The sequence below is a fragment of the Narcine bancroftii genome, chromosome 1, assembly GCF_036971445.1.
Source record: "Narcine bancroftii isolate sNarBan1 chromosome 1, sNarBan1.hap1, whole genome shotgun sequence".
Taxonomy (NCBI): Eukaryota; Metazoa; Chordata; class Chondrichthyes; order Torpediniformes; family Narcinidae; genus Narcine; species Narcine bancroftii.
This window is the reverse complement of record NC_091469.1, coordinates 338,688,036-338,714,416: the sequence shown is the minus strand read 5'-3', so window position 1 is coordinate 338,714,416 and position 26,381 is coordinate 338,688,036. Positions and strand designations below refer to the sequence as shown.

Sequence of the window (26,381 nt, the reverse complement as noted above, 5' to 3'; positions counted from 1 at the left end):
CAGGAGTCTATGGGAGGAGTCACAGGTACAGTCAGACAATAGACATGCCCAGACAGTCAAATATACAAACAGTGGTTTACCACAGAGATGATAAAAGTATTCCCCAATAAGAATCAATGGATGAAATGGGAAATCAACTTGCTACTGGAGAGCTGGTCCTTCATAAGAAATCCAGGTACAAATTAAACAAGGCCATTGGAGAAGCCAAGGGACAGAACTGTATGAAATTTAACTTCCAAGAGAACATCACAGGTACGTGGAGATGATGGCAGGGTACGCATGCAATCATCAAATAGAAAGCCCAGCAGCACAGAATGCAACAGCACAACAGCCCCAGGTGAGTTAAAGTGAGTTCTGCGCTCACTCATTTTGAACAGAGATTCAACAGGGAGGTGACATCTACATCAACTACTATGTGATGTTACACCTATGGTCATCTTCTTTCTTTTCAAAATATTTTTATTAAGCTTATATGTTAAACTCATATAAGCTCATGTCACAGAGTTTTAGAAAAGAACATAACAAATTATTTGAATACATATCTTCTTTGGCTTGGCTTCGCGGACGAAGATTTATGGAGGGGGTAAATGTCCACGTCAGCTGCAGGCTCGTTTGTGGCTGACAAGTCCGATGCGGGACAGGCAGACACGGTTGCAGCGGTTGCAGGGGAAAATTGGTTGACACAAAAAAGAAAGACTTGTAGAGCTCGTCGAAAGAACCAAAGACTTGTTGATCCAAACCAAGGCTTTTATTAGCAAAAGACACGAGCTCTTCACAGGTGGCCGACCAGTCCGGAATGATCCGACCTGGCTAGGGACACAACCTTTTAAGGCCCAGACAATAGGCATGGCTTAGCTCTCAGCCAATCGCTGTAAGCACAGTCTAGATACAGTAACTATATACACTATGTACATTGGTGATAGATCTGTACTATCACAAGACTAAACTTAATTCCTTCATAAATATAAGAAAAAATAATTTGAATTGTTCAATATAACGCTTGCTGAGTTAAACCAAAAAAAGGTTTAAAAAAAAAACCCTAACAACTACATCTAATCTACCCTCTCCCTCTATTCAAGGTTACCTTATTTAATAAATGAAATTGTGGATCCAAGGGTGTGCCTCAGACATCAGAGAATGAATCTCCAGTGCATACGATAATTCTTAATTTTTCCAATTATAATTAAATTTAAAGAATGGGCCCCACAACTTTATAAATTGAAACTTTATACTTTTAATATTATATCTAACTTTCTCCAAACTTAAATTAAATTAAATCATATAACCACCGTGTATGTGTTGGAGATGAATCATCTTTCCATTTCAGTAAGATTGCTTGTCTGGCTATCAACATGGTAAAAGCTCAAACTTTTTCACCCATGGTCATTTTGCTCAGTCACATCATCCTTCCAGATGGTGAACCCATGGCTGGTTTTTCCTTGAAGCACTCCATGCTTGTTACCTTGGCAATTCTCAGCAGTGATTTACTTGTTGTTACTCTTTCTGGGTAATGAAGTTTCTCGTGAATCCTTTCTTAATTGATAGGTACCTATCAAATCTACAATAAAGATATGGGGTAATAACTATGGTCAATGTTTACAGCAAATGCAGCAGTTCAGAAACAGAAAGAGTGACCACAAAATAAATGAATTTTCTCTCCGATATGAAACTCTGCCTATAATAATTTCTACTGAAACAGATCGTAGAAGCCTAAAAAAAAACTTTGACTAACTGAATCTAATATATTTGGAGAAAAAGTAAGAGTTGAGTCATTATTTCTATGAAAGCTTCCCAGAAAAACAAGCTTTCAAATGTAATGCACTATTAGTTAGGGGACTATTTGAAGTTTTCTTTTTCTCTCCACAATATTATTACAAATTTTGGAAAACTTTTAGGCATTTAAAAAATAAGGTCTATTTCAATTTATGATGCATTATTATTATTCGGATTTAATAAAAAGAACTATTTACACAATATGTGGCAAAATATTGAATAGGCTTTTTACAGATATCTGCATGTATATTGAACATTGATGGTTTTTGCATCAAGAAGTGCTATCAATTGAGTATCATTATTTTATCGTAATTTATAAATATTCTATATATTGTGTCAACTGAAGGTATGATGCCAAACCACCGTTTTATTGACCTTGTCTCCTTGTACTTTCAACATCATGCAAGCTTTCGTCATCCTAACTGAATCCTACTAATTTATGTAATGACTGTCGCAAGCAACTTTTGAGGATGGAATTATTTTTAAACTTGGGGTTAACCCTCATGTCAAATTTACTGAGCAGAATGCAAATAACAAATAATTGGACATCTGTCAAAATCTCATAAAAGTTTAACAGTGTTTAAACGAACCACATTTGGTTTGACTGTCCTATTCAATCTATGGTTTACAAAGTACTTTTTTAGTTCAAGGGAGTTTTCAGTGGAAATCTATAAATGGGAGCTGTTGCACGAAGTTTTTCATAACTTGGCTGGGTGAGGATACTCGAATGGACAGTTTAGTGTGAGCCTGCATGCAGCTAATACCTCTATCTGCCCACAAAAGAAAATCCTTCCTCTTTAGCTTTCAGCTTAGCAGCTACTTGGCTGGCATTACAACACAGACTAATTTCACGCTTGCAGTTTACTTAATTTTTAAACTAGATTTTGTACTTTTTTCTCATTCAAAATCAAACACACAAGTAACAAACTAAGCAAGGGTTTAAAGTGCAATGTGGTTGAAGAGAAGGATGAAATAAAGAAAATACAAACTTTTAATTAGAGTACTAACATGTCAAATATTAATTTTGAAAATGCATGTTTCAATTGCACCACTGATAACTAAGATTTGCAAATAGGTATATTCAGTTTTAGATATTGACAGTAGGAGGTTTCTTGTGCACAACTGTGTCTTTTTCATATCATCTGCTGCATGCCTCTTGACTGGAATTCTACCCATGTACAGGAAAATATGTTAGAATTGGAGAATGTGTTAAATCTATCATATGAGTTTTGGGTATACTTGTGACTAGTAGTTCCATGCAGTGTGGCTACTTTTGAATTATTGATATGTATGTTAAATGAGAGGGTGAATATAATTATTTGTACACATGTTCCACTATTCACTTAAACTATTAATATCCATATGAATATGTTAAGGACAGTACAGTTAGAATGGAGAAAGATCTTAAACGTATTCTATAGGAAAGGCTAAATTATCAATTCTACATGAAACATAAAGTATATATAAAGAAATGTGGGGGTCAGAGCAAGGGGAACATCAACACTTGTTCTTCCTCTGTTAATGTCCATTCATACTAGGGAAAATAAATGCAATAATTCAAATGATTTACAGTGTCTTTTATCTGTCGTAAAGTACATCTTTATTCTGGGAAATACCTAGAAAGTACATTGGTTAAAGCAATCATATTCAAGCAATTAATTTAATGAGCTGTTTAAACAATTTAAACTCAGGATAGCATTGCCTCATTTACAATTTTGAAGATTAAACTGCAGTAAATATGTTCAAAATATCTATTATTAATAAACTGTCATTCTAACTGAGTAGTTCATTTTGTTATCTTTCATCATCTTTGCATTTCTTTACTCTCAGAACAGGTTAATTGACCAGGTGCAGATGCATTGCACAACATCAAGCCAGCCAGGAAGTACAGATTAGCCACATTTAAGTCACGACAAGTCAAGTTTATTGTCATCTAAGTACAGTCAACAAAACAGCATTCTCTGGTCCTCAGTGCAAAACAACCAGACAAAACACACATACAGACAAATAATACATATGCAGGACAAATAGTTTATCTATAAAAATAAACAAATAAACATTGCTTTGTACAAATGAAGGTCTTGGATAGTTAGTGTGAGCAGTTCCTTGAGTTCTTCTGCATTCTCACTGCCCGTGGGAAAAAGCTGATTCTCAGCCTGGTTGCATTGGTTCTGATATTCCTATATTTCTTTCCCAACGGGAGCAGGGTGGAAGGAAGGAAGGAAGTCTCGATGATTTTACACGCCCTCTTCAGTCAACGATCTCGGTAGATCATGTTGGTGGGGCAAGGGAGACTCCAGTGATCCTCTCTGCCACTCTTAAGGTGCTGTGGATTGACCTCTGATCACTGCAACAACCAGATCACACTGTGATGCTCTTGATTGAGCTCCTATTGCTAGATTTGTAGATGGCTTTATGATTCCTTTTAAAAATGAAGCCTCTAACTTTATGTATTTTAAATTGGATTTTAAAACTTAATACCTAATGCAATTAATCTAGAAAGAAAAGGTAGTTTGTAAAATGCTGATGAACATTATCAATTCAGATTTCAAACTCTGACAGTTCTAAGGAAACAGTTCTTACAAACCAGTTGCATTGTACTTGAAACCTATTGTTCAGCAATTTGACAAATGTAAGGATATTGTCTTTTCATGTGCCATTCTAGTACAAAATTGAACATTTAACCTATAAGAATCTAACATCTCTTCTAATTTTTAATAAAGAAAACAAAAATGAATTTTGCAAAATAATTCAATTATTCTCAATTATTAGGGAAATATGAAATCTTTTGGCAGCAGGAGACAAATGGAATTCGTTCCTGGGGATTGGAATTGGTGAGAGGCATTGAAAATAAATAAAAACACAATCCTGGAGAAACTCAGCTGGTAAAAACACAAAAGTGGCTTTCGTCTTACTGATATGTAGTTTGAGGGAAGTTCTGCCTTCCACTATTACCTATTGGACAAGCAGTTTGATAATTTAACAACAGTAGAAACATTAGATTACTTCACGAACTTGTATGTTGTTAGAATCCTTGATCACCTCGTGTTCCAGCACCGCCTAATAGTTTCAGGGGTCTCAGTTTGATCTTGATCTCAGAGTTTGTATGTTCTCTCCGTGGGTCCATCATCCATCGGATGTTCCAGTGACTAAAATTAGAGCATAAGGTTAATTGGCTGCTGTAAATTACTGTTTAGTAAGTAGCAGAGGATCAAAGGGGTGTTACTAGGCATGTGAGAAAGAATAAGTTACAAGGTGGCAGGGAAATAAGCAGAGAGGAATAAGAGCTGTCATGGCCTGATTTTGAGTGACAATGTCCAAGTAAACTAATTTGTTTACCTTAAGTTCTTCAAATATGGTCATTGAAAATCTCCTTTGTCCTTAGTAAGTTTAATATGTAGATAAGAGGTAACTCAATGTAATTTTACTGTTTATTTTCTACTAACATTGAACAACACTTCTATTAGTATTTTATAGCACAACATTTTCTTTTCAATAAAGAAACATAAAAGCTGCAGTTGCTGGAATCTCGAGCATACAAAGAACTGCTAGAAGATTGACCATTTCTACCAATGGGACACTGTCTGATCTGCAGAGTTCCTCCGTCAATTCTTCATTTTTTTTTCTTTTCAATTTTTTGTTTCAAAAGATTTTATTGTAATATATTCAGATAGCAAATTTCTAAAAGAACCAATTAAAGTACAGGTATCAAACAATATTTTCTGTGTGACTGAGAAAAGTATGTTCAATGCTTGATTGATTAAAAAGAAAAATGTGCAAAAAGGTAAATAAGCTCAGAAGCAGGTTGTCATAAGAAATGGAACGGAAATACAGGTTTAAGGAAAGGGACAACGTCCTGTTCAAATTTGCACACAGATGTGAATGTACGTATAAAGATAAAGATTTACAAGCTTCATTTACATTGTAGTCATGCTAACACACAAACAAATAATCATTTCCAGCAGCCAATCTTGCAAATTGTGCTTGTTTTAGATTTCGTTTACAGCCAGTTACAAAACTCCAACTCAGCAGCCACATAGCTATACCAGAATAGCTCTCACTTTACGCAAAATCAGCTTTACTGAGTGATACCTAATAAAGAAAAGAAAGTATCAAGAATGACTTTATTATTTTATGGACCACAAAAACGCAACATGTACTCTCCAATATTTTCAGTAAAAGTACTTAATATTACATCAGACATCAAATGAGGAATATTTTCCTTTGCAAAATTGATTTAGATTCCAACATTTTTTTGAAGGGTTTCCTAATGTTAGCCAGTGAGATAAGAATAAGAATTTTGACTTGATTTACTTTCTTGCAAGTGAAAATGATAACGTTAAATTTATTCCATCAGATTTACCTTCTATTGAAAACGAAGTTTTCGGACTTCCATGAGCCATTGGAAACTGTTATATTTGCAAAATCATTTGTTTCCTTGGGCCATAACTAATAACAAATGGTAAAATCCATTTTTATCTAAATATACAATCAGAGAATTAAATGTTTAGTTGCCTTAAATTTCGTATTCAAGCACCTGCTCAAATAACCTGAAACCTTCACTGAAAATATCACCGGAAAAAACAACCGGATGGTCTTTGCTCCAATAAACTAAATTCATGAACATATTTACAAAGAATTATACTATTGAAACCCATATGTTCATATCATCCTAAAAAAGGCAACAAAATTGAACAACTAAGACTTATTATTAGTCCATAGTGAAGGGGCACATTCATATATAAGATGGCTAGTAGTATTACAATCCATATAGAGTAAGTTTCAGTGGGTAAATGACCACAGTATTAGTTCTAATTTTTTTAATGGTGCCTCCCCCCTCACTCCCCAAAAAAGCACAGCTGTTGATTATTTTATTAGCAAATATTGGTCATTTGCAAGAAGCTTCCAGACTCTGTTGTAGATTTATACTGGTTATTGGAGCATCTGCATCAGTAGCCATTCTAAGATGTAGAGTGAAGTATCATTCTTTCTACAGTTATTATCTTGATATGGAAATAATTTAAGGATGGTGTTCTTATGGCATCCACTTTTGAAACATCACCTTTGCGACGTTATCATCTGGGCAATCACATGAAATGTCCAAGTGGATGAGCTATAATCTTCCACCAACTCCTATGGCTAGAATACTGAAACTTTCCAGGGCCAAACCAACGGCTTTCACTGGAAAATCTAGGCAACAGCTTCAATATTGGTTGTCTAAACAAAAACAAAAAACTCTGCTACATTGACCAAACACTTGCAAATACTTTGCCTCATGAAAGATGATTCATAAGTAAGGGAACGGTTCCATTATTGCCATGTAATACATATTTAGAGTGTAACACATATGAAATTCTTTAACTTTGCCTACCATAGGGAAGACAGTCACCATTGTCATGCACCCTATTTGAATAGCACCTTAGTGTATTAAAATACATATGATGTTCACTATTTCTACAGAAACTATTGCCAAGTTTTGTCTGAATTTATGCTTATTGGAGTCTGCGGATAAAAGATGAAGATCTACTGGTTGTATTCAATGATGGATAGGAAACTTTCTAAGAACTGTTAACGTGACACACATTGTGGACCATCAATATTCCTGATTTATCAACTTGTGAATTATCTGTTTATTTTTTAAAGTGAACATTAATTGAATGCAGCCAAGAGCATCAATGAACTTCCTACTGATCTATGAATACAATTAAGTGGCCTTTATCTTATAGACAAATCATATAACCATAACCATATAACCATTTATGGAGCGGAAACAGGCCATGTTGGCCTTTCGAGTCCGCACCGGTTCACTGATTTTGTGCGCCCTTTTCAGGCATTGGTCCCGGTAGATCTTCATTCAATAACGATGGACGAATTCAATGCAGATGGAGTCAGTAACAGGAAGCCATTATCTTTTCAGATATGGGTTCATTGACAAGAAAACTCATTAACTGCTGTAGCAATTCAGGTGAAGTACAAATTATTCCACTATGCATGACACAAACAATTCATATTTTAAGAGCAAAAATATTATCAAATAGCAATGAAGAAGAACTTGACCACATAAGTAACATGCATTTATAGACCAACACATTACAAAGAGACCTCAGCCACATCATAGAAAACTATCAATCACAGGGTTAGTCAAAGTTTTAATGAATCATAATCAGAATATATTGTCATGAACATGTCACAAAATTCGTGGTTTTGCAGCAGCCTCACAATGCAAAACATTTATATACACTACATTTCAAAATAAATAAAAATAGTTCAAGAAAAATAACAGACAAAGTAAAGCAGTGTCTATGGTTCATTGTTCATTCAGGAATTTGATGGCTGAGGGGAATAAGCTGTCCTTGTGCCACTGAGTGCTAATCTCCAGACTCCTGTACCTTTTCCCCGATGGTCAAGGAGTGAAGAGGGCATGGCCTGGGTGTTGGGGATCTTTAAGAATAGAGGCTGCTTTTTAAGACACTGCCTCATGTAGATGTCCTAGATCTCCTCAATGGAGTGAAGTCTGGTGTCTGTGATATCGCAGGCCGAGTTAACTCTGGAGGTTTTTTTTTGCTGTCATGTACTTCGGCACCTCTATACCAGACAATGATGAAACCAGTCAGAATGCTCTCCATAGTACACCTGTAGAGGTTTACGAGAGTCTTTGGTGACAATCCAAATCTCCTCAAACTTTTTACAAAGTATAGATGTTGGCGAGCCTTCTTCGTGATTGCATTCAATATGGAGGACCCAGGACAGATCCTCAGAGATGTGGACACCCAGCTTCAGCACCTTTTCCACTGCTGAACCCCCGATGAAGACTGGATCGTGTTCTCCTGATTTCCTCCTGAAGTTCACTATCATCTTGGTTTTACCAACATTGAGTGCAAAGTTGTTGCTGTAACATCATTCAACGAGCTGATCTATCTCCCTCCTGTACGCTTCCCCATTGTCATCTTTGATTCTGTGCACTGAGAACAGAAAATTCTGAATTTAAGGTCAAATAGGATTTAAAATCCAACATATTTAAATAAATATAATCACATATCTATCATAAAGCTACTTGTACCCATCACAAAACAAATCACACAAAACATAACCAATATAAAATGAAATAAAATGAATATGACAATTAAGTTATGTAAATATAAGGACACCAACACAAGAATAACTAGCAGATTCATTCAATGCTTCTATCACATACAATCTATTCTTTTAAATCTGAAATAAAATTCAAATCTAACACAAACCTGAATCTCAAGCAGTGCTACTGTAAAACAATGAAAATGGATCAGTCTATATACACACAAAACTACACAGATCGTCCCCCCTCCCCCATTCAGTAACTCCTGGATGGAAGTTAAAGAGGGTAGAATTAAAAGAAAATTATCTGTTTTGAAACTCAGCTAATCATTGGTGCTTCAGATGTTTTCTGTTCAGTCCAGTTGCAACTGACTCTTATTCATTTTAATATGTTTTTGAAATGTTTTGGCAATGCGTTAGATCCTCCAGTTTTATGCCATTTCATGCAGTCTACACCAAATAGCCTGTTTGAGCGCATGACTACCAACTATCACGTGACCATCACATAATACAAAAGCTCTTACAGTCCTCAAGCATGGAGTAATCTAATGAGATCACAAGTGTCTTCAGATATAGGAATGTTCATTTATTTGGGTGTTTGGAACTGAGTAAGCTAGTGGCAGTTACTAAGTATACTAAATTTAAATAATTTTCAAGGCCAAAGAATTGCCAAATCAAATCCTGAAAATTTTCCATAACTTTGTCAGATAATTTCCAGGCAAACTCCATAGACACTTTTCAGTTTTATTGGGCCTGGAAATGATTTATTCACAACCCACAAAACAGATAAGAACTGGTACAACTCTTGATGAAAGGTCACACCTCCGTTAAAATAAGTGTTGTATTCTCGGCTGAAATGTTTGTTCTGTCTGGAGCAAGCATGTAAATGAGGAAAGAGTGTCAATGCCATAACGTCTGTCTCATATTCCTTGACCTTCACTTAGTACAGGTCTAAACAATGTGGCAACCATAAGAAGCTGGCTTCAGCTCTTTCACCCATTTTTTTTCTCTTCCTTTTTGGTTAGAGGACCAAGAAAAAGAAGCAAACCACAAGGTTTCTGAAGTATCAGAAGATTTTTTTGATACTTTTATGGGTTAAGGGTCTCTAATACTCAAAAGACCTGATCCAACCGCCAGATAATCTCCTGCAGATGATTTGAAATATGATTAATTTCAGGTCACGCCAGGCTCAACATTTCTCATGAATTGTGTCCGGAAGGAGGAATGGGACTTGGTCATCTAAAGATCCTAACTTAATGATGTGTGTTCTAATAAAAAAATCTTCGACCTGAAGTGCTAAATCTGTTTCTCTTCTCACAGATGAATTATAAAAGGTGTATCTGATTCACCTACAATGGCGTGCTTTCAGCAAATCCATTTTGTTTGGCTATGCTATAATTCTATGCTTTTATGGGTTGGACAGACAAAGTGGTAGGGAGTGATGTATGGTGAAGTGTGAAGACTAACAATTCGTACATAGTACAGGTAGTACAAGATTATAAAAAATAAATTCAAGAAAAAACTTTTCATTCCAAAGATAGTAGAACTCACCATCATTATCTGTGATTTAAGGTGAAGCAGTGATTGTTAAAGATGAAGTTATATACAGCAGGAAGAAAGAAACTAAATCAAATATTGATAAACATCTGATTTAGATCAATGGGAGAAGGCAAGTAAGAGCAAAAACACTAGCCTGGATCTGGTAGGCTGATAGCCTCACAGTTCGGCGGGCAGCAACCTCCTTTGAAGAAGACCGCAGAGCCCACCTCACTGACAAAAGGCAAAGGAGGAAAAACCCAACACCCAACCCCAACCCACCAATTTTCCCCTGCAACTGCTGCAACCGTGCCTGCCTGTCCTGCATCGGACTTGTCAGCCACAAACGAGCCTGCAGCTGACGTGGACTTTTACCCCCTCCATAAATCTTCGTCCGTGAAGCCAAGCCAAAGATTCTGCCCAATACATAAATGAGCTGGAGAAATTTGTCATGGGGCCTAGGCCTAAAATATTAGATACCCTTTACTTCCAATGGTGGCTATATTAGATACCCTTTACTTCCAATGGTGGCTGCATGACCTTCTGAGTTTTCCAGTATATTTGTGTATTGCACTCAACTCCAGAATCTGCAGACTTTCTTGTTTAACTCCGATTTATTCTGTATTCCTTTTACAGAAATCGTTAATGGTTACGGTAATAGTTATAATTGTCAATGATATAGCTATTTCATTTCTGAATATTCAGGTCGAACCCACATTTAATCTCCCCTGGGGGCACTGACTCAGTATGATGTGCAAACTATGCCTTTGTAAACAGGGTACAGCTTGCAAGATACTCCCATAAATACAAAATAAAAGCAGAAAATGTTGAAAACACTTAGCCTTTGCAGATTTATTTTTATTTACCATAAATAGGAAATTTATTTTTATGTATCCATACTATAATTCTACAGGGAACATTTAAAAAGCAAGTGTGAATAATTTACAAAAGCATTTCCAACATACTGAATCATTTCCTTTCAGATCATCAACCATCTAAAAGTTAATATTTGAGCTATTTAATTATTTCAGTAACTTGGCATCAGCATTATCTGATGTAATTTCAATTAATGCAGGATTTTCATGGCTTTAGTTTTTCTAAGATCAATTATATTTTCATCCCAATACTTTAGAGCTTGCATCCAATAGTGCAAATCTTGCAGAGACTTGAGGCCTGAGGCTTGAATGTTGTTTATTGTATGTTAAAACTTTGCTGGTGCGAGAACACAGCCTTGCTTCACGCCATTGTTAATGGAGAAGGGTTCAGAGAACTCATTGCTGTATCTGACCTGACTTTGTTGGTTTTCGTGCAGTTGGATAATCATGTTCAGGAACTTTGGGGGACATCCGATGCGCTCTAGTATTTGCCAAAGCCCTTTCAATCTTCTTCAGCATGATGCTGAACCAAGCCATGAAAGACCCCAACAATGAAGACGCTGTTTACATCCGGTACCGCACGGATGGCAGTCTCTTCAATCTGAGGCGCCTGCAAGCTCACACCAAGACACAAGAGCAACTTGTCCGTGAACTACTCTTTGCAGACGATGCCGCTTTAGTTGCCCATTCAGAGCCAGCTCTTCAGCGCTTGACGTCCTGCTTTGCGGAAACTGCCAAAATGTTTGGCCTGGAAGTCAGCCTGAAGAAAACTGAGGTCCTCCATCAGCCAGCTCCCCACCATGACTACCAGCCCCCCCACATCTCCATCGGGCACACAAAACTCAAAACGGTCAACCAGTTTACCTATCTCGGCTGCACCATTTCATCAGATGCAAGGATCGACAATGAGATAGACAACAGACTCGCCAAGGCAAATAGCGCCTTTGGAAGACTACACAAAAGAGTCTGGAAAAACAACCAACTGAAAAACCTCACAAAGATAAGCGTATACAGAGCCGTTGTCATACCCACACTCCTGTTCAGCTCCGAATCATGGGTCCTCTACCGGCACCACCTATGGCTCCTAGAACGCTTCCACCAGCGTTGTCTCCGCTCCATCCTCAACATCCATTGGAGCGCTTTCATCCCTATCGTCGAAGTACTCGAGATGGCAGAGGTCGACAGCATCGAGTCCACGCTGCTGAAGATCCAGCTCCAGAATGGAGGACCATCGCCTTCCCAAGATCGTGTTATATGGCGAGCTCTCCACTGGCCACCGTGACAGAGGTGCACCAAAGAAAAGGTACAAAGGACTGCCTAAAGAAATCTCTTGGTGCCTGCCACATTGACCACCGCCAGTGGGCTGATAACGCCTCAAACCGTGCATCTTGGCGCCTCATAGTTTGGCGGACAGCAACCTCCTTTGAAGAAGACCGCAGAGCCCACCTCACTGACAAAAGGCAAAGGAGGAAAAACCCAACACCCAAACCCAACCAACCAATTTTCCCCTGCAACCGCTGCAACCGTGTCTGCCTGTCCCGCATCGGACTTGTCAGCCACAAACGAGCCTGCAGCTGACGTGGACTTTTTACCCCCTCCATAAATCTTCGTCCACGAAGCCAAGCCAAAGAAAGAAAACTTTGCTGCATGGTGTCTCTTTAAGTATATTCAAAATGTCTGGAGATTATTATATTCAAATAATGACAGCTGAAGAATAGCATTGTCAAGCACCCTTGTTCATTGGCACCTTTTTTTAAATAAAGAAAACGGTGCTACTGAAAAGCTCTAATCAAATTTCTCGCTGCTGCAAGCACTGCAAGCTTAACTTGAATGCAGACACACAAATGCACCAGCCAGCTTTCAGTTTTGAGAGATTAACTCTTTACTGCAACCTTAACTAATTGGCCAGAGGGCAAGTTTTGATAGCAACTTTAAGAGGCTGGTGGATCAGTCCCATGTTATCCCATCTCTCCTTGTAATTTAAACCCTCCAATCCTGAAAACATCCATATGTTTTTTTTTGTTTTCCATACCCTCTCCAGCCTAATTACATCCTTCTTATAGTTTGGCCACAGCCAGGTCTTGTAAGAGCTTGGGTGCAATCATTAAAAATTTACAACTGCAACTCAGGGAAATGGCTTCACTGCACCAATGCAGACTTTGGAAAGATGAAGAGAAGAATATTTAGAGTCTTAAGAGTTTCACAGCATAGAAACAGACCCTTTGGCTAATTCTTCCATGTCAACCAATTTGTCTACCTAAGCTGGTCTGATTTGCTTACTTTTGAACCATATCCCTCTGAACCTTTTCTATCTTTGTACCATTTGAAAACCAAGATTATAATCTTGGTAAAAAAACTCACAGTGTACCAGGTAGCATTAATACCTGTCCTCTTAAATGGTTCTGAACCTGAACTACCCACTAAAAGCACCTTACTGTAAAAATACACCAATACTACCTCATCAAAATTCACTGTCATCATTCTATCTCAGGCCAATATTCCAGTTGTCATATTGTTGGCTTGCCCAACACCAAACACCCTAAACAGACATAAGTAAAACATTAAAGTCTGCAGACACCATGGTTGAAGTAAAAGCACAATGCTGGTGAAACTCAGCAGGTCAAACAGTGCCATTTATACAGCAAAGATAAAGATGCATTACCAATGTTTTGGGCGAGCCCTTCATCAAGCCTGAGCCATCAGTTATGTATCTTTATTTTTTCTATATAAATGAAGCTGTTTGACCTGCTGAGTTTCTCTAGCATTGTGCTTTTACCCGAAAGAGTTATCCTATTTTAACTTAGTTGCAGGAAGAGATGATCACATCCCAAGTGTTTCCTGGGGATTTCTGGCCATGACCACTGAAAGTAAAACGAAGGAACATTTGGGATGGTGTGGAGAATCTTAACACTATTTATTGGTGGGCACTTGTCCAAGTGGTGGAAGGAGAGCGCCACTGCACAAACCACCACCATGCCCATCCTGTTGAGCACATCCTCTCCCATCTGTGGAAGTGTCTGCAGTTTCCACATCAGCCATCTAAGAACCCTCGCAACTGGAATGAAACCAAATCACCTCAATCCTGAGGGACTGCACCTGAAGAAAAAAATTACCATTGCTGAGAGCCTTTGTAGAACACTGTACATGCTGGACATGTGCAAATGGAACTTGGAATGGATTAGACTGTACTAATATGGGGAGTGTTATACTTTACTCCAAGAGTCAACATTACATAATTTACAAAGATTAAATACCACCCTTAAACTTCCATTATAACAGAATAGGACTCTGAACAGTGCATGCTGGAATACTAACTAATTGGATAAGTGGCCAAAGGCTTGATGTCATGGATGTAGACTGAACAAAGATGTTCAACAAAATAACATGGATTCCCAAGGTTTGAGGAGATCACACCATGAGCAGTGAAAAATAACTTACCATATAAAATGGCCATTTCACTCTCTTTCTCTCTCCTTCTGTTTTCTTTCCTCAAGATACACACGGCTTCCATCCACATTCAAGAGTCTTTTATTGTCATTTACTAGTACCGAACATGTAATGTTACATGAAATTGCCTATTGCCGGCCTTAAAGCAACAAAGAATCTCCATTATATCGCCCACCCAGTCCCACTTACAGTAAGAGAGAAAGAGAAGCAAAAGAGAGTCCCTTCAGAGTCACTGAATGTCCGTGGATTTGCTTCCAGTGCTTCCGCAGCTTCTCCAGCCACATCGCCTCCTACTCGATTCATTGACAGCCTGAGCTCCAAACCTCCGACATGATCAGAAAACCTTCAGCATCCCCTTAAATCCCAGTTCTGATACCTGGTTCCCATGAGCCAGTCTCCAGTAACCCATAACCCATGCAGGCCCCCTGATGGCAAATCGTCCCCAGCCTGCGTTGGTCCCTCAGCTGCTGTGCCCGACTCGCTGTTGTGGTAACTGATATACTCGAAAGACTGGAGTTACGGAATGATAGGCTTTTATTTACAATAAACTTTAGACAATCCTGTGCTGTGATCCAGGCTTTCTGGGAGGGGTTATGGTGTTGGAGCCTTTAACTGGGTCAAGAGGGAGGAACCATGGGTACAGTCACAGAATGGAATGGAGCCAAATGAATGAGTGTACAGCAGCTCATCACATTCACCACTTGTTTATTTTCTATTTTGTCCAATGGGATGATGTGCATCACAAAGTCTTACAGGTTAAGTCTGTCCAGTGGTCTGGTCTTCCGCTGTGACCAGCGGAGAGTTGGTTGCTCTGCTGTAGCTGGGGTCGTTGGTGAGTCCTGCCCCTCCAGGTATGTGTTGACCTGCTGGGGGTTTGCTGAATTGGCCTGAATAAATGGGACGGGGATGGGATTGAAGTGCAATGGTATGTGTATCCATGAAAGTGGAGGGGGGTGGTGATTTGGTGGATATGCTCCTCGGGTGCCTCCACGCACATGAGGTCCTGGATAGAGAGAGGTTCCCACATACGCATATTGGGGGTTGCATAGAGGAGCTATACCCTTTCGACCAGTAAGTTTTATGGCCCTTCACGTGGTTCTGTAGCAGAACCTGCCATGGGGTGTCAACCAGCATTGGAGGGTGGTTCCCAACGTGGACTTCCTGGGGATGGAGAAAATTCATTCATGAGGGGGAGCATCGGGAAGGACCTCCTGCCAGTGAGAGACTGGCAGCCCCCTGGACAAGGGCAAGGATGATGGCCTTCCACAGGGTGGCATTTTCCCTCTCTACTTGGCCATTCCCTTGGGGGTAATAACTGGTGTTCCTGCTAGTGGCATTACCTCTGGCTAGCAGGTATTGGTGTAGCTCATTGCTCATGAATGAGAGCCCCTGGTCGCTCTGGACATATGATGGGTACCCAAACAGATAGAACAAGTTGCAATGTGCCCTGATGAATGTGGAGGTGATCATGTCCGAGCAGAGGATGGCAAAGGGGAAATGTGAATACTCATTGATGACTGTGAGGTAATACACATTGCAATTAGTGGAGGGAAGGGGGGCTCTTTAAGTCCATACTCAGGCGTTCGAAAGACTGTGTAGCTTTTACCAGATGTGCCCTATCTGGTTGGTAGAAATGCAGTTTGCCCGCTGTGCAGAACTAGCAATCCCCAGCCATGTCTCTGACATCCTCGATGGAGTACGGCAGATTATGAGATTTGATGAAGTGGAAAATTCTCGTGACACTCGAGTGGTGGATGTCATTATGGAGGGGTTTGAGGTGATCTATCTGTTCACTGCACATATCCCTCAGGATAGAGCATCGGGGGCTCGTTGAGCTTCCCCGGCCAATACAGGATATCGTAGTTGTAAGTGAAGAGTTCGATCCTCCACGTGAAAATTTTATCATTCTTTATCTTATCCCGCTGTTGTTAAACATGAATGCCACGGCCCATTGGTCCATGAGCAGGGTAAAACGTCTGCCGCCCAAGTAATGCCTCCAGTACCACACCGCCTCAACTATTGCACCACACCGCCTCAACTATTGCCTGAGCCTTCTTCTCAGTGGAGGAGTGTCAGACTTCAAGGCCTTGAAGTGTACAGGAGAAGAAGGTTACAGGACGACCTGCCTGATTAAGGATGGCAGCCAGGGTGAAATCGAGCACGTCGCTCTCCACCTGAAAAGGGGCAGATTCATCCACCACATACGTTGCGGCTTATCGATGTCTTCTTTTATGCAACAGAAAGCTGCTCAGGTTTCTCTTGTCAGGGGGGGTATGGACTTGATAAGGGGGGGAGCTTTGTCTGCATAATTAGGGACCCATTTGGCGTAGTTGGAAAAGAACCCCAGGTACCTCTTCAGGGGCTTGCGGCTGTGGGGGAGGGGGAGTTCTAGAAGGGGTCTTGTCAAGGTAAATACTGCATACTCTACAACACAGCAAAGGATCGCCAGGCGGGTAGTGCAGAAAATACATTTATCCCAGATGTAGGCTAGTTTTAGGTGTTTGGCAGTTATAAGGAATTTCTGGAAGTTGGCGTCATGATCTTGCAGGCTGTGGCCACTAATCATGATGTTATCCAAATAATGGAAGGTGACGCGCAGGTCATTTTGGTCCACCATCCAGTCTATCTCCCACTGGAAAACAGAGACACCACTGGTAACACTGAAGTGGACCCTGAGGAAATGGTAGAGATGTCTATTTGCCTCAAAGGCAGTGTACTGGCAGTTCTCTGGGTGGATGGGGAGGTGATGTTATGCGGATTTCCGGTCGATCGTGGAGAGCACATGATATTGGGAAATTTGATTGGCCATATCCACAATGCAAGGGAGGGGATACGCATCCAGCTGTGTATAGCCATTAATAGTCTGGCTATAATCAATCCCCATTCTGTGTTTACCCCCACCCTTGACCACCACTTTTTCAGCTCTCCATGGGCTGGTATAGCCCTCGATGATCCCCTCATTCAAGAGTCGCCGTACTTCCATTTTAATTAATGTCCTGTCCCCTTCACTGTATCGCCTAGTTTATAGTTGGGGGTGAGGCTTGTGAACAGTGGTAGGAGAACAATACGGAGAGTAGAGAGACCGCGTGTCATTTGGGCCGGTGGGGGGTGGAATCAGAGCAGCCGGCTGACGAATTGCAGGTAGCCTGACGAACTGCAGATTGCCGTCTGTGTGTGGGGGGGTGGGGGGGGGTGGAGGAGGACCTTCAAATTGCATCGTAACATACTTGAGGATGCACTGAAAGTCCAACCCCAGAATATAGGCACACAGAGCTGCGGCATGATGAAGAGTTTAAAGTCCATGTAAGTCGTGCCCCGCACGGCAGTGTCACGGTGGTGTAGCTGAGGATCTCAGCCACGTGGGACTTTGAGGCCAGGGTGACCTTATTGCTAACTGGCCTTGCTTTAAAGGAGTAACTCTGCACTGTATTGGGATGGATAAAACTCTCAGCACTCCTGCTATTGAAAGGGCATCTTGTCACCTGACTGTTGATCAAGATGTCCATTGTAGACCTGGAGAGAGGATGCAGGCTGCTTTGATCCAGTACAACAGAGGCCAATGTCAGTTCATGGTTTGGACTGTGCTGACTCAGTCTGAGAGCATAATGGCGGTGCCCATGTGGCAGAATTGTCATCCCCGGAAGGTGGCGGCCCCCATGTCACGGTGTAGTCATTTCTGGAAGATGATGGAGGCCAAGATTGTGGCCCCCATGTTGTGCACACAGCAGTGCTGGGACTGGAAGGTGGCTGTGATTGACATACCTTCATGTAGTGTCCCTTCCTTCTGCACTTCAAGCATTTGCATCTTTTGCTGGGAAACGTATTTGGGGGTGCTTTGGTTGGCCATAAAAGTTGCATTTCAGGTGCGTCTGGGAGACCGCAGCTGTGGTGGGCTCGCTTATTGGACACAGTTGTGGATTGCTGGCCTGTAAACCCGCATCCCAATATAGCGGCCCTCATGTGCACCCCACGCCATTTGCCAAGTAAGCTTCCATCTTACGGAGGGCGATCTCCAGCGATTTCACGTGGTCGATCACCCCTTTTAAGTCCAACTCACTCTGCTCGAGTAGCCTCTGGCGCACATAGACAAACCTGACGCCTGGGACATAGATTTGCCGGATTATCACCTCCATGTTTTGGGTGGCCGACACCGACTGAAAGTTGCACGCTCATGTGAGTCCCCACAGGGCCTGGAGGAACTCATAGCTCAATTCATCCAGTCGCTGTCTGCAGGTAGCCAGCATATACTCCCTGCACTGGTCCTTGAGTATATTCATTGCCTCCTTGTACATTGAGATGTCCCTGATTATTGGGAACACGCGATGTCTGACCTGGGAGAAGAGTAGGTGCAGCTTGTTTGCCTTCCTGGCCATGATTCTGGAGGAATTTTGCAGAAAGACCTCAAAGCAGCGTAGCCAGTGTTCAAAGCAGACTAAGATTTCTGGTAACTGTGGGTTGATTTTCAGGCTTATCAGGCTTCAAGAGTTGTTCCATTGTTGGAAATAAATATTGTAAATAATATTGATGCGCTACCAATAACTCTAAAGACTGGAGTTACAGAACAATAGGTTTTTATTTGTAATAAGCTTGAAGGTCATCCTGTGCTATAACCCAGGCTTTCTGGGGACAGGTTATGGTGTTGGAAGGCTTGATAAAGGGTGAAGAGGGAGGAGCCATGGATACAGACACAGAGCAGGGTTGAGACAGATAAATAGGATTTTACCTCAGTAACCATCCTGGTGCATCATCTATTCTGCTTCTCCTTCTCCACAGGGGGATTTCTTCATATTTTTGGTGGCTTGCACCATGCTACTTTTTCCCAGTGTATGCAATCCATTGTGGCTGCTGCCAAATCGGGAGCCATCACCTTGGGTGCATACCCCTGGTTGTAGGATTTTACTTACAAACACCATCAGCTCATTTAGCAGGCCATTTAGGTATGTTATGTAGGACTAGATTTACCTATCTCGGCTGCACCATTTCATCAGATGCAAGGATCGACAATGAGATAGACAACAGACTCGCCAAGGCAAATAGCGCCTTTGGAAGACTACACAAAAGAGTCTGGAAAAACAACCAACTGAAAAACCTCACAAAGATAAGCGTATACAGAGCCGTTGTCATACCCACACTCCTGTTCGGCTCCGAATCATGGGTCCTCTACCGGCATCACCTACAGCTCCTAGACCGCTTCCACCAGCGTTGTCTCCGCTCCATCCTCAACATCCATTGGAGCGCTTTCATCCCTAACGTCGAAGTACTCGAGATGGCAGAGGTCGACAGCATCGAGTCCACGCTGCTGAAGATCCAGCTGCGCTGGATGGGTCACGTCTCCAATGGAGGACCATCGCCTTCCCAAGATCGTGTTATATGGTGAGCTCTCCACTGGCCACCGTGACAGAGGTGCACCAAAGAAAAGGTACAAGGACTGCCTAAAGAAATCTCTTGGTGCCTGCCACATTGACCACCGCCAATGGGCTGATATCGCCTCAAACCGTGCATCTTGGCGCCTCACAGTTTGGCGGGCAGCAACCTCCTTTGAAGAAGACCGCAGAGCCCACCTCACTGTCAAAAGGCAAAGGAGGAAAAACCCAACACCCAACCCCAACCAACCAATTTTCCCCTGCAGCCGCTGCAACCGTGTCTGCCTGTCCCGCATCAGACTTGTCAGCCACAAACGAGCCTGCAGCTGACGTGGACTTTTACCCCCTCCATAAATCTTCGTCCGCGAAGCCAAGCCAAAGAAGAAAGTAGGACTAGATGTTAATTTCTCTTATTGCACTCCTGAGACTTGCTGCCTAGGGTCTTCTGGGTTATCAAGTGGGTACCCTCCTTCCTCAGTGTTTCACTGATAGACCCACAACATCTCTGGAGGGTTCAGCAGTGAATCCCAGCGTCCTGGGCTCACCCCCTAGATACCATTCACTCAGTCTGTATGGAGATGCCAGCATTAGGCATTCGGCACAGCACTATGTCTCCACTCTCCATCTCTGGCTCCACATCAGTGGTAGCACTGCCATTACAGCATCTCTGGCAACGCCGCCATTTTTTCTTTACCCCTTCCTCTTCTGACCTCCCATCTGTATCCATCTATGACCTCTTTCTTGTTGGCCTGTGCACCTGGCCCTGGCCCTTCTTTCCTCCTCTCCTCTCCTTCCTTCACCATTTTATTTGGGATCACACCTTGGCAATAGGCTCAGCCCTCAAATGTTGGTTATATCCCTTTGTTTCCTTTCAAGGCTATGGGACCTGCTTAGTTTCTCCAGCACTTTTGTGTACTAAAATGTTAGAGGTTCAAGTGAAAAAACATTATATTGAAGGTAGCATTATTAAAGTAAATGTAATTGAAATAAAGTACTCAACAAGGAACAAAATCAGAGGAAGTGGTATTATGGTATGTGGCAGAACCAGTGAATATAGAGTAGATATTGAAACTGCAAGCACAGCAAGGAACCCATTTGGGTTTCCATAGAAATGTCTCTTTATTTGGAGGAAGTGAAGTTGTGCAAAAAAAAGCCACTTGATCCAGTCAGAAGAGTGTCATGACAGTTGGCGATTGGTTAGCCATTTGGTCAAGAAAGAAATGGAGGCCCTGAGTTGAAGTTTCCTTGATGATTTGCTGTGCAAGATCTTAAGCTTACAGGATTGATGGTAGGTTTTGTGTTCTATGCTTTCATAACATACATCAACATATTGTGAATTAACATAAGATGAGGACAGGGCACCGTGAAAATGTTATTGGGATGGAAGAGTAACCAAGGAAGGTGCAGAGAGGCCACAAATGAGACAAACTACCATATCTGTCCCTTGAAAAGAAGAGAGAGAGAAGAAGATATGCTCCTTGAAGTACAAGTCTGTGCCTTTCCCCCTCATGTCCCTGCAGTCAAGTGGTTCTCTACTGCAACTTCAATAAATGATTCAAGATGCAAAGGGATTCAATTCTTTTGCACCCAGGCCTATACCTATATCTATATCCATTGCCCATTCATTAAGCTGATCAGGATTCTGCTTTGTTATTTCTAGCTTCTTTAAAACATCCTTTGTTTCTCTGATTATCCTTTAACCATCCTTTTTGTGTTCCACTATTATTTTGTCACTTAATCCCTCTCAATAATTATCAATGACTTCTTTCCCTCCCTCTCCACCATCACCCACATTTTCACACATACCAGTGCACTGCTTCTTTTTTTTGGAATATTTTATTTATTAAATCATAAAGCATATATTGAAACATACAGTTAATGAATAGAACCTAAAATCAGTTCAAAAAAGTACATACATGATATTTTCAATAAACTAACCCCTAACCCCATCTCTCTAACTCACCCAGTGCCCTGTTTCTTCATCCTAAAATCGACAATGAAAACTGTACTCAGTAATAAGAAGCAGCTACTCAAGGATGGACAGATCAGAAACATTTCCACTCCATCAATATTCATGCCTTGGAATAGGACTCGTGTTTCATCACCTTCATGCGTTGCTCTTCCCTTTTCAGCAATCTGGAATGTCAGTTGCCTCTGCGCCTTCCTTCCTCACTCTCCGATCTCAACCAACACCTTTTCTTACGCTGTCACCCAGGAACCCAAAGACTCATTCATGGAGCAGTAATTTACCTGTTCTTCCAACTGAATGTACTACATTGCAGAAACAAATGCAATTTTCACAAGATCACATTTGACCCATCGAGTCTGCTCCACAAATCCATCCTGAGCTACACTGTTCTCACATCTGTTCAAAGTTCTGGCCTTTTCCCCAAAACCCTTGATATCCTGATTAATTAGATACCTATCAATCTCCCCCTTAAACTCCCCCAATGATTGGGCTGTATGTGGCAATGAATTCCACAAATTAACGACCCTCTGTCTAAAGAAATGTCTCCTCATCTCTGTTTTAAATGGGTACCTTCTAATTCTAAGACTATGCCCTCTTGTCCTGGATTCTCCCACCAAGGGAAACAACATTTTTTTCTTCCCAGTCTCTGTACTAATTTATTACTTTATACATTCAGTACATGTATCATCTGTATTTAACAAGCGTTCACTGGCACCTACACCACTTGCATCAGTTGGTCTCTGTTGGTCTCCATTCTATCATCAACATTCCACATACTCTCTCCACTCTGCTCTTACCTCGGCTTGATTTCTTACTTTTATATCTGAAAAACTAATTTTGATTCTCTGTCTACAGATGCTACTGGACCTCATGAGCGCTTCTTGAATTTTCTGTTTTTAATCACGGTTTGCTAATGCCAGGAACATTGTGAGGTGTGGTCAGGACTGACAGTCTCAAAACCATATGGTTAGATGTGCAGGTGAAACTAGGGTTCAAGGCCCAGGAATGCGATCAGGTGGATGGTTGCAAATGGATGTCAGCAATCATTTTGGTTTGATGTGTGGAACTAGCAATCTGAAACAGGGGGCATAGTGAGGTATGTAGTTGTAATTTAGGGATCAGGGCACTGCTATGATTTGATTTGCAGGTGGAGTCAGGAACAAGGTTAGATAGCCCTATACGTTCTAGTGTTGAGACGTTTTGGTCTTCTGTCCTAGTGAGGGACCAGAGATGATAAATCATTCTTTAATAGTCAATGATGACTTGCACATTGAGGTAAAAGAATCCTCTGTGATTCATGGAGAGCTCAAGCGAGGTCTAAGTGGCATGAGTGCCATCTGTCATGGCCTGAACTTTGGAGGAGTTGGCAATGGAAGCAAATCAAAGTTTTCATGAAATCACATCCTCCTCACTTAGGAAAAAGCAGAGGAAATCTCTTCACATGGACCATCAAGCACTGGTGACCTAAACAAAGCAGATTTGAATGCATGTTCGGGGGGGAAAAAGTGAGGCAGCACATGATCTCCCTCCTTGGAGAGCTAGGGTTCCCAGCATGTAAGGTGAAACAGGGGAGCACTTTTTGGCTGCTAGCAGCCCTCATGCGCCACCAGCACTAATCGTACCTGTAGCATAAACAGGAGATCATCTGCCTAAGGAGTGAGGTAAATGCGCTCAACTTCTGCAATACCTCATTGGGGGAAGCAGCCCACACAGCGCTGACTCGGGTGTCTGAGTTGGAGCAGAAGGAAATGGAGGCAACGTGCCATCTTGTTCAACTGCCAGACCAAATGGCAATAGGACAAAACCACGATAAGGCAGGGAGCTGAGGGAGCTGGGCTTTGGTCTGGGAGAGGGGGATGTTTGGATGGACAGCGACGACTGTACCGATGCTGAAACCCTTTGTGCACGTCCTCCCCACCGACACATTCAGTTCCGTGCAGGCCAGGCTGATCACATGGTCCCAGACCATGTGTGAGGGGAGGTTTGCACACCAGCCCTGTCCAACAACAGTGCTGAGGAGGGTCAGGAAGTGAAGAGTAGTCACTCCTGCGGTCCCCATCAAAATCCCAAAATTTTTGGCCAAAGAGCTGGGGAGTACTACAGGCAAAGGCCTGGAGAGCACCTGTTCATGTGGCTGTTCTGATTGTGGGATCATGGTAGTGCCAGGGTGAGCCTGTCCCATGAGAAGGCAAACACCTGGGCGTGCTGTCCGAACAACATGCTGTCAACAATGCCCTAAGGCACACATGTCAAACTCTGGCCCGCGGGCCAAATTTGGCCCACGATATAATTATATTTGGCCCGCAAGATCATTTCAAAAATGTATTAGAGGTGGCCCGCCCTGCAGCAAGAGCCGATGCTGTTTTTTGGTCATGTCACCCCCACCATCCTCCCCCTTCATTGCACATCCTTCCCCATTGTAACACGAGAAATTGTAACACGAGAAGTCTGTCGATGTCATCAGCCGGCAAGCCAGTTGGAAGGCTCCCCGCACAACCAGTCATTTCTCCCACCTGTCGAGCAGTGCGGCGGATGGGCGAGCGCCTGTGATTGCCTGTCGGCGCGACGGGCATGGCAGGCTGCGCACGGCCCCCGGGCAGCGCGAGCCCCCAGGGACGGCTGGTTCGGCCCTGCACGTGAAGAGAGAGATGGTGGCTGTCCGCAAAGGCTGATCGGCAGTGCGCTGGGCCTGAGTGGGTGGGTAAGCAGGGGTGGGCAGAGGGTGTAGGTGAGGAGTAATGGGCAGGGGAAGTTATGGTGGTGCGAGGGGCAGTTAGAGGGAGGGATGAGTAGAAGGAGGGGTGGATAGGGAAGAGGTAAAAGGGGAGGGGCAGGGTGAGTAGGGGAGGGGTGATTAGAGGGTGAGAGATGGGTAGAGGGAGGAACAGGTTGAGGGGAGAGGCAGTAGAGGGGCGTGTATAGGATGGGGTGGGTAGAGGCAGAGCGAGTGGAGTGAGGGGTGAGTAGAGGTTGGGTAAAGGACTGGTCAGGTAGAGGGATGGTGGGTCGAGGGTGAATAGAGGCCTAGAGCCTGAGGAGTGAGCAGGAAATGCTGAGTCCTGATGCAGGCCAAAATGGACACAGCCTGTGAATGCTGACTACATCTCCACAGGGACCAAATATGTTTCCCTCAGGTCAAGCAAAGGGTGAACTTGAGCTACCTACTCCTGACCTGTAACATTATCCTCCTAAAGTTAAACATTACATATGTTGAAAGAAGAGAAAACATTAAGATGTTGTTGAAAATTTTCAATAAATATTTAGTTCGGCCCTCGACTTAGTCTAAGTTTTTAATTTTGGCCCTCCGTGAATTTGAGTTTGACACCCCTGCCCTAAGGGATGCACTGAGCTGGTCGACCAACATCTCAAAGCATGAGAATAGTACTATTAACTGTGTCACTGCAAAAACTTCTCAATTCAGAAAGATTAAGCAAGCTTATGCTTTTTACTTTGTGGTGTTGGAAGATAAGAGATAGTTTAATAGAGGTTCAAAAGATGAGTGGCCAAGATAGGGTGGACAGACAACACTGTTTTACCGGGCTGTCAATGGATATACATTTAAAGTGAGTGGAGAAACATTTAGGGGCAATGTAGGTTTTTCACCCAAAGTGATGGGTGTCTGGATTACATTGCCAGGGTTGGTGGTGGAAGTAGGTACAATGTGGACATTTAAAAGACTCTCGGATAGGCACATGGACATGTAAAATGAAAGGTTAAGGAGTGTAAGGGATAGAAGGGTTAGATTGATGCAGACCAGGTTTATATCTGACATCATGGGTCAAAGGGGATGTTCAATGCTATACCATTCCATGTTCATTGGAAGGAAATGAATCAAATATTCAGCCCAACTCATCCAAACCGAACAAGTTGGATCCTTGGTTGGACTCAATTGCCTGCAGTTGTCCATATCCTAAACCCTTCTTTTCTATCCCAATATCTTTCGATTGTCAAAATTGTACCTGCTTCTACCATTGATCACATCCCTATCACCAGACTCCTGAAACACACTCAATTCCAAGCTCTGTCATAGGAAAAGGTTAACAGATGTAATAGAGGAAATGAAGAAAGATACACAGTACAAAACCTCCATGAAAAAAAGGTATAAGTTTCCCACTATGTCTTGAGAATCATTGACCAAGACAGCTCAACAGGAAGAAAGGATGTGGCCAAATGTAAACTGGAGATACATACCATATTCCACCTGATATAACTCATCTTGCTCCAGTCTTCTTTTTTTTTTGTTTTTCTTGCCTCTCTCGCCCTTTTTGCAGCCTCTGCCAATCTACTGCCTCATCTGGTTCACCAATCCCACATAAGTCCCCTGCACCACACTCTCCCTTTTAC

At 42.0% G+C, this 26,381-nt stretch overlaps 2 long non-coding RNA genes across 3 annotated transcripts in view; one reads left to right on the top strand and one right to left on the bottom strand.

Moving 5' to 3' along the window:
- LOC138748826 (uncharacterized) overlaps positions 1 to 26,381 on the top strand; it is an 87,547-nt gene that overhangs the window by 32,398 nt on the left and 28,768 nt on the right. The gene's annotated exons all lie outside the window — the stretch shown is intronic.
- LOC138748817 (uncharacterized) overlaps positions 7,903 to 26,381 on the bottom strand; it is a 37,203-nt gene continuing 18,724 nt past the window's right edge. The window contains exon 2 of the long non-coding RNA XR_011348261.1: positions 7,903 to 8,735. This is a non-coding gene — a long non-coding RNA (uncharacterized lncRNA). The remainder of the gene's footprint in view (positions 8,736 to 26,381) is intronic.